The 12354-nt window shown below is 38.7% G+C and overlaps 1 protein-coding gene across 5 annotated transcripts in view; it reads right to left on the bottom strand.

Annotated features, from left to right (window-relative positions):
- NSD3 (nuclear receptor binding SET domain protein 3) overlaps window positions 1–9747 on the bottom strand; it is a 114617-nt gene extending 104870 nt beyond the window's left edge. For all 5 annotated transcript variants that reach the window (XM_039242540.1, XM_039242541.1, XM_039242542.1 and 2 more), the window contains exon 1: window positions 9687–9747. The gene's annotated coding sequence lies outside the window, so the exon portion shown is untranslated. The remainder of the gene's footprint in view (window positions 1–9686) is intronic.
- Window positions 9748–12354: the final 2607 nt, after the last annotated feature.

The raw sequence follows: 12354 nt of genomic DNA, 5'->3' as shown, positions 1-12354 counted from the left end.
GAGCATGACACTTGCTTCAGATCCTCGGTCTCCCTTCTCTGTCCCTCCTCTGCTTGCCTGCTCTCTCTCTCAAAACTAAACAAACATTTTTTTAAAAAGTTAGAAATAAAATTTTAAAAATGGTGATCATAAAGAAGAAATATGTATCACACAACCATTGTGTTATTGTATATTGCACTACATTTTAAAAACCACAAACTTAACAAAGCCTTTCTGGTATTGCTGGGAGTTTAAACTAGCTCAAAAATTTCTGGAAATGCTCTAAAATTGTGGTGATGACTGCACAATTCTACGAATATACTAAAAAATGCTGCATTGTATACTTTAAGTGGGTGAATTGTATGGTATGTGAATTATTTCTCAACAAAACTGTTACTTAAAAAAACTTTTCTGGAGAACAAACTGGCAATACGTGTTAAAAGCCTTTGAAATATTATCTGTTACATAATTCTACTTCTAGGAATTTGTTCTAATGAAATAATCACAGTCATAAAAGTTTTTTGTTTTTTAATGTACAAGGATGTTCATCAAGTCATAATATCCAAAAACTGCAAACTATCTAAATACTATCAACAGAAGAATGGTAAATAGATATGGCACACTCATACAGTGAAAGTATTTATCAATTTAAAAAATCACATTCTCAGAAATTAATTTCACAATAAACCATGTTACCAAAATAATGTTAATGTACAACTGCTGTTTGTTAAAAGAGAATACATAGATGCATAAGAGAAAACACTGGAAAGATATAGAACAAAATGTCAAGAGTTACTTCCAACTGGCAGAATTTCAAGTGATCTTAATCTTCTCCATATCTTACTAGTTTTCAATTTCTCTACAATAAAAAATTCTTTCATAACTTAAACACAATAAGTATTATTTTTAACTAGTAGCCACTTTGAAAAGTACAAATTTTCCATTAAAAAATAAAAACAGGGCCATCAGCATTCTCATGAGTATTATGTGTGTGCATGTATGTATATGTATGCAATAACTTAATAAATTAACCTCAATATTTTAAAACCTTAACTAATCCTATCCCCAATAAAATAAATTCTTTTTTTTATAGTTTTTATTAAATTTTCAGACAGAGAGACACAGGGAATGAGCGGGGGAGGGGCAGAGAGAGAGGGAGACAGAATCTGAAACAGGCTCTAGGCTCTGAGCTGCCAGCACAGAACCAGATGCAGGGCTCGAACCCACAAACTGTAAGATCAGATAATGACCTGAGCCAAAACTGTACACTTAACCTACTAAGCCCAATAAAATAAAGTCTAATGATCCATGTTTAATTTTATAGGTGATAACACATAAACCATGAGCTGGCTAAAAGCATATTAACTCTACTTTATACACAAAGCCAAATTACCTAATCTAGGCTTAAAACATTACTATGTCAAGTCATGCTTGCTTCCACATCTAGGAAAACTCAACATGTATGTTCATTTCAAGATTGAAAATAATTATTTATCATCTTTGCTGGGGGAAAATTAGCCAGAATAAAAAAGAACATTCTACAGGATTGCAGGAAGGAATTCAAGGGTATGGTAAAGCACAGCAAAAAGTTTCTCATCACAATCAAATATGAAATACTATGTGCTAATATATTTGGATCCTGCAGAAATCATTTTTAAAAAAGCTTAAAAGTGACAAAATTACAATAACTAAATAAAGGCTTTACTTCATGTACGTAGATATGTTACAAAAATATCTTTTTCAAAGTCCACATTGCAAATTTTATACAAATAGACTACTCAACAGGTAGTCAGAAAGGAAAAAATTTTGATTTTTTCTGCTATCAAAATTCTCAAAAATCAACATTTAACACTTCCAAACATATAAGAAAATGGTCTGCTAAGACAGAGAAGCACCCTCAAGTTTCTTCAGTTTCAAAAATGTTGATTCATTGAGACAAAATACAGAAAAGGTAAGAATCAAAAGGTATCAAGGATGAAGTGTCAAAATAGATTGTCACTACTGATTACTTCTCAAGTTAATACTTCTTGAATGGTTACATTAACGTAAAAGCAAGAGAGTCAAAGCTGTTTTTATAAAATAAGATACTAAGAATATTATTAATAGGCTCAAATTTGATATTTTCTAAGCAAAAATCATTGCTAGAGTTTGTACATTAATCTAAAATCAGTAGTCATTAAATTCTACCAAAAACTGTAACAGAGAGGAACTCTGAAAAAACCACTTTGTATAAAATCACATGATTCTTATAGAATTTCGTGTTAAAATTTTTTGTTTCACATTCATTTATATAGCACTAAGATTTCAAATCACTAAATGACTACACTGCTAGGAAATGTGTTTGTTTTTAATTGTCTAGATAACACTTTTGATAATAACAATAACTGGTAATTCAATTTTTACATTTTCTGACCCCTCATTATTAATTTTACAGGTTACTTTCAGCGTACTCTTATCCCAAAAGTCCAACTATCATCAAGGCAATACCAGCTAAACCAATGAAGCGGTCGGTCTCTGTAGCTTTTCTTTACTTTTTTTAATTTTTAAAAATGTTTTATTTATTTCTGAGAGAGAGAGATAGTGTGAGCAGGGGAGGGTCAGAGAGAGAGGGAGACACAGAATCCAAAACAGGCTCCAGGCTCTGAGCTGGCTGTCAGCACAGAGCCCGACGCGGGGTTGGAACCCACGAACTGTGAGATCCTGACCTGAGCCGATGTTGGACACTTAACCGACTGAGCCACCCAGGAGGCGTTCCTGTAGCTTTTCTTGAAGGGTTTATTACCTGGGTAGTAACTACATGATGTTTACTTTCTAATTATTTGCTTATACTGTACATTTAGGGATTTTAAAAATCTTTTAGGTTTATTTATTTGAGAGAGAGAGAGAATGGGAGGGACAGAGAGAGGCGGGGAGAGAGCAAGAGAGTCCCAAGCAGGTTCTGCACCGTCAGCACAGAGCCAGATGTGGGGCTCAAACTCACGAACTGTGAGATCATGACCTGAGCCAAAACCAAAGTCAGACACTCAACCAACTGAGCCACCAAGGCATCCTGTACACTTAGATTTTGTGCTTTTTTCTTTATATGTCATATTTCAGAACTTAAAAGTTTAAAAAATGTTTCTTTTTAAAGGTGTTTTGTGCATCTGTGTTTAAATGTCTGGTTTACTTAAGACTCTATAACTAAGAAATATTAGTTACACAAGACTCAACAGACACAATATTGTCTTGGCTATATCAAAATGCCACTAGATAAAGGCAAGCCTCCATACAAGACTTCTTAATCTCAAATCAATTTGATAAACTAAGCTTTGTTTGACACACAAAATCCCAGGAATACATACATTTCTTAAATTTAAAATATCCATTTATGTACAAGATGTATGTATATGCATCATACAAAATTTAAAAAGCATGTCCTATTGTAGAAAAATATTGTTATTTAATATTTATCTCTTAAAGTAAGGATAATGCAAGTTATGAAGAAAAAGCCAAGAAACACATAGTTTTTAAAAAGTCGTTTTTTTTTTAAATATTTTTATTTATTTCTAGGAGAGAGAGAGAGACAGCGTGAGCAGGGGAGGGTCAGAGAGAGAGGGAGATACAGACTCTGAAATAGGCTCCAGGCTCCGAGCTGGCAGTCAGCACAGAGCCCGACGCGGGGCTCGAAACCACGAACCGCGAGATCATGACCTAAGCAAAAGTCAGACGCTTAACCGACTAAGCCACCCAGGCGCCCCCCTTTTTTTTTTTTTAAAGTAAGGTCCACACTCAATGTGGGGCTAGAACTCACGACCCCAAGATCGAGAATCACGTGCTCTACTGACTGAGCCAGCCAGGCATCCCTACAAAAAATTTTAAATAATCAGATAGAACTCTGAAAATCTTATTCTTCATAACAGGTCAATCTACTCGGCCTACAGATTTCCTGAAATCTCAGTCTTCCCATCTTTAAATTTGGGTTAAATAATTTTTATGCTTTCCAACTCCACAGTTTAATAAGTCCAGTTATCGTGTAGGAATTCAAATATCTCAGAAGATCTCATAAGGCAAAGTACTACTAGATAATAAATTCATACATTTATACAGTTAAACTGTAAACTATATAAAATTTCCTCATTTTCTCTTCACTTTCTCCTCAACGGAGCTCTAAATCTACATGAAAAAAGGACCTAATAAAAAAAGTTATCATTGTAGATCAGTGATGACACAGATCCACATCTTAAAAAATTAAAAAATAAGTCAAGAATCATTTTTCAAAGAGCTTTTCAAATTCAAAATCTCATCAATAGGCAGATATATTTTAGGAGTAACAACACAGTTCCATGTAGTAAGAACTGAACGTTCTCTAAATTCACAAAATTTTAAATATGCCTTTTACCTTCATTTTATGCCACACTGTGGAGGCACAACATAATATGAAGTGTTTGAAAGTACTTATTAAGTACTTAGTAAAGTCAATAATAAAAAACTAAACTAAAATTCTGTAAGCTTTTTAAAAATGTGTTAGGTAGTTGCAGTATAATCAATTTCTTAAATTTATCTTTATTAACATTTATAAAAAGATGTAGCCTGCAGAAATAAAGGTGACCATTCATTTAAAAACTCAAATGCTGGATATGTTGTTTATTAACAAAGGAATAAATCATCTAAGTTGCTCTTTCAAGAAATAACAGGTTTTATTTTTTTAAGAAAAACTAAAAACAGCATTGCATCAAGAAACAAATTTTATAGATACCAAATTCTAAATCTTTTTAAGGCTTTGATCATTTTAAGTGTCTAAAACTGACTTTGTCTCAAAAGAACCCAATGAATAAGTATCCATGGTAACTTATTTTCTTCTTGACAAAAATAATTAAAAATAATCAGTGGTGCCTGCTAAGATCTTTTAAAACTCGTTTTCAATGAGCTATTTCTTAGCTCATTTTTAAAAACTTACTAACGCCTCAATTTTCTTTCCAAGTTCCTTTATAGGACCATGATGGACCTCTTATTTTTTCATTTAATTGCTATTTTATTTCATTGGTAATTTTATTAAAACAGGAAAAATTCTGCCAAAACAATTTCATTACCCCAAACACAAACTCTAAGGCCCTTAGACAGCATTTATGCACGTAAAAATATTTTGTGCATATACTATATGTACAACATAGTGGACAAAGTATGAAAAAAAAGAAAAAAACCAAGATCTTTTGCATTAATCCTCTTGCATTCATTATATTAAATGTGCCTAACCTTGAATATTCCCCCTCACCTTGAGCTTTTACAGAGAGCTCAAATGCCTTCATAATAAATGAAGTAATCTGGTATAGTATAAAGAGCCAGGTAACAGATCTGTCACCAAAGGAACTTAACTTCCTTAGGCTTCTGTTTTCTCTCTCATAAAAATAAAGTAGTGGATTATATCTCTTCCATTTCAATTGGCTGTTAGGTACTTAATTCAGGACCTGCTATACTACTTACAATAGAAAAAATAGTTAACATCTTAAGGTTAATCAATATTCCAAACAATGGAATACTATATGACCTTGAAAAAAAAAAGGTTCTAGGGATCCCTGGGTGGCTCAGTCGGTTAGTAAGTGTCCAACTTTGGCTCAGGTCATGATCTCACAGTTTGCGTGTGTGAGCCCAGCATTGGGTTCTGTGCTGACAGCTCAGAGCCTGAAGCCTGCTTAGGATTCTTCCTGTCTCCCTCTCTCTCTGCCCCTCCCTGCTCATGCTCTCTGTCTCAATAAATAAATAAAACATTAAAAAAATTAAAAACACTTGTAGATCAAATATGTGCTAATTTGTTTTTAAAAAAATTTTAGGGGTGCCTGGGTGGCTCAGTTGATTAAGCGTCCAACTTCGGCTCAGGCCATGATCTCACAGTTCATGAGTTCAAGCCCCACATCAGGCTCTGAGTTGACAGCTCCCCCGCTCATTCTGTCTCTCTTTGTCTCAAAAATACATAAAAAATGTTAAAATTTTTAAAAAATAATTTTTTAATGTTTCATTTTCAAGACAGAGACAGAACATGAGTGGGGGAGGGGCAGAAACAGAGGGAGACACAGAATCCAAACAGGAACCAGGGTCTGAGGTGTCAGCACAGAGTGTGATGTGGGGCTCGAAATTGGGAACAGTGAGATCGTGACCTGAGCCCAAGTCGATACTTAACTGAAAGAGCCATCCAGGCGCCCCAAATATGTGCTAATTTAAAAGGATGTTCCAGGTAGCCTATTAAAACACAAGAGCAACAAAAACAAAAGACAAAAAAACCCACACCACAATAGCAAAAACAGACAGTATGACCCATTTTGTATGTATTTTAAGACAGATATAAACATGTACTGATATTTTCTAGGACTCAGAAGAAACTTCAAAATGGTTATCGGGGGAAATGGGGTATTAACTTTTTTTTTAAATATGCCTCTTAGCCTTTTACAATATTTGAAAAAAAATTAAATAATGAATATATATTATCTTTATAATTTTTTTATCTTTATAAAATTTTTAAAAGAAACTAAAAGATCTGCTGATCCAGGTTCTGGATTCAAATACTGGCTTTGCTAGTTACCATCTGTGTGCTGTTAAGATACTTAATCTTAATTTCTCCATCTGTAAAAAGGAGTTGATAGTACTAACATCATGCAACTGTTGGGAAGATAAAAGGAAATTATATATGTAAGGCATTTAGCATAACATACTGTAAGACGACAACTATTAGCAGCTTTGCTATAATTATAAATATTATAAACTTCAGAAAACTGAGCGTCTTTAGAAACAGATTTGACAATTCACTCAAGGATGACCAATCTCAAAGGCAACCTATTTCCTTTACCCAAAATTCAATCAATCTGATTAGCATAAGAAAGAGCGTACTTAGTATTGTTTAAAAAAAACAGCTATCACAGGTAGCAGGTGGGCTGATGGATACGGTAATAAGAGCAAAGTCTGGGTTTTAATTAATTATCATCTAACTAGAATACCCTTCTTCGCTATGTGGATACCTATCCAAAAGAGCCAGAATATTCATTACAGCTAGTCAGAGGACCCTGATCTTGACAAAATGCTGAATATATACGAATACATTTTTAAAAAAGTAATTCAAGCTTCTAACATGAGTTTTTTCTTCTTTCAATATAGATGAATTTCTCATTTTCCTAAATTTACGGCACTGATAGTTCATGCACACAATATTACCAATTAATTACAAATAACATGTCAATTGAGTGGAAGATATAAAAATGAAATCTCCATAAAAATTAATTCCAAAAAGCCTGGGTGGCTCAGTCCGTTAAGTGGCCAACCTCAGCTCAGGTTACAATCCCAGCGATCCCAGCGGTTCACGAGTTCCAGCCCCACATCAGGCTCTGTGCTGACAGCTCAGAGTCTGGAGCCTGCTTCGGATTCTGTGTCTCTCTCTCTCTCTCTCTCTCTCTCTCTCTCTCTCTCTGCTCCTCCCCTGCTTGCAAGCACTCTCTCTCTCTCAAAAATAAATAAACATTAAAAATTCAGGCTGAATATCATCAAATCAAAATACCTCAAGTTTTGAATCTGGCCTTTAAACTATAAGTACTCTCATAAAGTACTACTCTAACAATATTCAATTTAATTTTTCCAGAACACATCCTAAACTCCTATACAACAACTGAAAGGATGCTGCATTAAGATAGATTAAATCAATTATGTAGTATTACCGGCTTGAGCCCATCATATTACAATTTTAACACACCTTCCTGGTATGAGAGAATAGTTTCAAAATCAATGTGATGGATTAAAGTTTGAATTATCCCCATTACAACTATAAAACAAAAGTAAAACGCCACACACACATTTAATCCTTTTCAATGTGAAAATAAAGTAGGCTCCACTTAACAATTTATCTACTCTAAGTTTGTTCAGGATTTAAACCTTTGGAAGAGTAACCATTTCAAATTACAGAAGCAGTTACATTTTAATACATTAAAGCGTTATTGTAGCTTTTCTGAGAGTAATCTTAAATTCTCACCAAAAAACCAAAAAACTGGAACTTCACTGAGGCTCTAAGAACTAAATGCCTACTTCATAGATCATTGCACTGTGCTGAACTAGCATTTGGAGACTGTACTAAGCTATACACACATGAAAGCAAAGGGAAGGGATGGAGGAGACAGAGTGTATTAAAAAAAAAAACACAAAAACAAAACCACTTCTTAACACACTCATCACCTATAAGCATGAACTATCAGAAAGATCATTTTTAAATACCCTATTTCTAATTTTCCAACATTCAAAATACAGCAAGAACATAATCTACTACAAGCAGATCTTTCTACCCCTTCTCACCCCCACACAGTGCTTTGCCAAGAACACAAGCCCAAGAAAAATAACCAATGCAATTTCCTTGTTTACTTAAAGAATTTCAGAAAACATGTTGACTGCTTCTGAAGCTTCTAAGACAAATGAATTTTCAACATTTAAGACTTCTGATGATCACATTTGAAATATGATGGCAACGATTCCTTCACCTAGTAAAAATACAGTTTCAACTTTATAAAAAGGGTTAATTTTACACTGCAGTTCATTAGCATGCCTGTTTGCAACCAGAAGGAAGAGGGAAAGGGGGTGGGGGTGGGGGGAGCAGCAAAACACACAAGATGGAAAACATCACTACCTCCTTTGGTGGTTGTGAATAATTTTAAATTACCACAAGATGTATGGGAAGAGTTCATGAATAGAAAGAAAGGGGGCTGACAATCTGAACTGGCCCCTTCCAGATTCACTGATGTCGGAGAGAAGGAATTTATTTACACTGCAGTGCCTGGCAGCAAACATGGCTGCCCCTACCCCCTTTAAATCTGAATAGTCTTCACTCCCTCAGCAAAACCATCAAATTATGGCCATGTCTCTGCTGTCTTGATACCATAACACTAACACATTTCCTCCGCCCTCAAAACAGCAAAACCCACACCTCCTCATTCCACAACAATCACAACACTATAACCTCTAGCTTCTTCTATATTCTCTTGCCTTGAAAGAAAAGGCCCAGAATACACAGAAATATAGGAACAAAAGGCTTTCCCCTTCCTTTAACAGCCCCCTTCCCCTTCTTTCCCTCCCACTCTGTGATGCTTGGTCGATAGTTCTCATCCTTCTCAACATTCAGTTCATTTCCTTCCCTATACCAATTCTAAGTCTTCCAGTTTCCTTGAGTCTATGTCCTATCTTCCTATGCATCCTGTCTCAACAATTTATCCCTTTTCCTCTACTCCCATTCCCTCGTTTCCTCTCTTGATGTCCCATTTCTCCATATAATTCTATCCCCTTCCCCCAGACTCTTCTAGTTTCCACATTGCACCCCCAAACCTATTTCTCAGTTCACCCAGGTCTCTAATCTCCAAACCAAACTCTTCCTCTCTTTCCCTGCCCCTCCCCCGTTCCATCTTTATCCCCGCCCCCATCCCACCTCTACTCCCAATTCCCACCTCAGCGCCACTCATCTCTTAGCCCAATCCTGCCTCCCCTGCCCCACCTCCCAATCTCCTCCACACCCCCCACCCGGCCCTCTGCTCTTCCTACTAGGCTCCCTTCGAACCCTTTCTGGCCACCAGCTTGTCCTCCCATCCCTGATAACCCTCTCTCTCTTTACCCAGGTCCCATCCCTAGGTCGCGCTCCTTCCTCGTCGTTCCCTCCTCAACCCTCCCTTCCAGCACACACAAATATACACACACAGAAGCATTAACTTTACCTTCAGTTTGTTCCATTCTAACCCCCCGGCCGTGTCAGTACGATCACAGGAGAGACACGGAGGCCCGGAGTGGGGCTGGGGTGCGGGCAGCCGCCGGGGCTGCGGGGGAAGGAGACGGAACCGAGCTAGGCCGCATGAAATCCCCGGGCTAGATTTTCCTCGCGCCGGACGCCTCTGCCATGGCTGCCGGCACCGAGGAGGGCCGCGGCCGGCCAGGCCGGGCGTGAAGCGAAGATGAGGAAGGCTGCGGGAGATGGGGTGGCCAGGGGCGGTGGAAGGATGGGGGGTCGCCGCGCAGCCGCTGCTGCCAGAGAGAAGGCTGTGGCTAGCGGCCGCGCCGGGGCAGCAAGGTCCTCGGGGCTCTACTCGGCCTTCGCACGCCTCTCCGCAGCGACCAGTGGACAGTCCTCTTCGGTCTCCGCCTCCGTCCTGGTAGCCGCTGCCGCCGCCGCCCGCTCCCGCTCCCGCTGCCGCCGCCGCCGCGCACAAAGCCCCCCCCACCCGGGCTCTCCGAGCGCCGCCGCCGCCGCCGCCAAATCCTCAGCCCCTCATTGGCCGCTGGCCGCGGCGCCTGCCGGGAAATGCAGTCCCCGGTTTGGGGGCAGGGGGGCGAAAGGAGGAAGAAGGTAGTCTGCGGGGCGGAGAGGAGCGGCCCGAGAGTCTAGACGAGAAGTGAGACCGCAGGCGATAAAGGCAGAGACAGGAAGGAATGGTACGAAGGACAGGGAGGGAAAAAAGAAAAGAAAAAGAAGCCATTAGAAAAATAGGTTAAAGGTTGGGCCTGTGAGGGAAAATTGTGTTCATGCGTGTTTTCTGATACTTGAATAACAGCACATATTAAACACCATATGGTACTCCTCAGAGTGACACTGCTGTACACTCCCTAGATGTTAGAAATAACCTACTAACGAGTGCCCGGTTAGGATGACCGGGAGAGAGAAGAACAATCTATGTGCCGCCTTGGCTGCCTTCTGTCCGACAGCTGTCAGAGAAGAGCTCCCTCTTTCACATGGGTCTGCGTCTGGAAACCGTGATAGCAATTTCAGTTTTGAGCCTTGGGGGACAGTCTCTCCCAACCTCGGATGGGAGCCCCGGATGCCCCCCCGCCCCCACCCCCGTCCCGCCCCACGATCTCAAGCCGTGGCGGCATCTCAGTCGCTGTGAGGAAGCGCTGACCTCCCTGGTAGGCACCGGGCCCCGCACGCCTTCTTCCTGCTCGCACTGCGGGCCCGGAGGCTTGTGGGTAACGAGGAGGACGTCAGCGCCGACTGCAGCCCGGACCCCGAGGGACCGAGAGGGCTCGGTGTCCGTCATGTGCCTGGGTCCTCTGCTGCTCACAGCCAGACCTTCACTTCCAGGGATGGGAGGGCATTTGTCTTCCACAGAGCTCACGAAAGATTGAGAAGAGGAAAAGGGACTCAAATTCTCTGTAACCCTCTAAGCCCTCCCCCTTCTAGGAAATTTATGTTAAACAATAGAAGGTGTGTGACATTCTAAAGTAGCCTTGCAGAAGTGTGCAAAATTTGGTGATATTCCTTGGGGCCTGGTAGTAACGATTTAGAATGTTGCAGCACAGAGACGTGAACGTGTGAAGCACAGCAGCAATGAGACGAGGAAACCTATCCTCTGCGTTCTGTTCTGAGAAAAAAGCTGTATCACTACTAGATGTTACCTCTGCACCGACATTGTAATTCTGGATCTGTCTGGCACAGCCGCAAGAAATTCCTGGTATTTTTATCTTAAATTTCATTTAAACAAGAAATTAAAAGATTCCTACAGATCACTTATTTTAATTCCTACAGATTACTGTTTCAGCGTTTTAAAAACATAACCCTGTTAATAATACTACAGATGATATTGATAATTAAGTGTCCCATTACTGTCAATCATTAACCATTTCTAAACCTATGCTTATGTGGTACCCATGGTTTGTGCAGTAGCAAAAGTTAGGGGAATCAATAAAAGTATATTTTTGTTTATTTTAAATGTCTTTTTAGAACACAGACATCTTAAAGGGGAACACCTGAATTTATGGAAAGAGAGGTTATATTTTTTTTCCTACGATGATTCTGTCTATCATCACCCTTCCTTTCCACCTTCCTGTATACTCCTTGCTTTGTTGATAAATTGTTGCTTTGACCTGACACCTGGATTTTCCCCTTGAGGAGAATCTGATAAATTGTCCCCAGGGATTTTATTTTAATCTGCTTCTAAGTGACAAGAGTTTAAAATTAAAGTTACATCAAATAGATGTATAATCTTTTCCTGCAAAACATTAGAAAATACATTGTTAATAATATTTGATCTTGAGTCATATGTAGACAAATGGCCATTAAAATTAATAATTTACATTTTTAGCATCTAACATCTTCTGAGGTTCAGATCATACTTTCTCCTCTCCATACAAAACGAGCAAACAGTTCATTTGGACAGCAATCTAACACAATTCGCAGGGCCAGAGTTATGGAGAAAAAAAATTTTTGTTTCTCTTCCAAAGATTATATCCAAAAACTCCTGACATGATAAATCACGTAATCATGAAAGTCAAAAAATTGCCAGACCTGATAGCAGAAGGCAAAATTGCTTTTGAACAAACAGATTTCAATAGGAAGGTTCTTAACCTTTCCCTTTTTAGAGTAGGATTGCTGACATATGGCTATGGTAGAGA

This window comes from Hyaena hyaena, unplaced genomic scaffold, assembly GCF_003009895.1.
Source record: "Hyaena hyaena isolate Hyena2069 unplaced genomic scaffold, ASM300989v1 scaffold_215, whole genome shotgun sequence".
Lineage (NCBI taxonomy): Eukaryota > Metazoa > Chordata > Mammalia > Carnivora > Hyaenidae > Hyaena > Hyaena hyaena.
The sequence above is the reverse complement of the archived record's forward strand: the minus strand, read 5'-3'. Positions and strand labels throughout refer to the sequence as shown.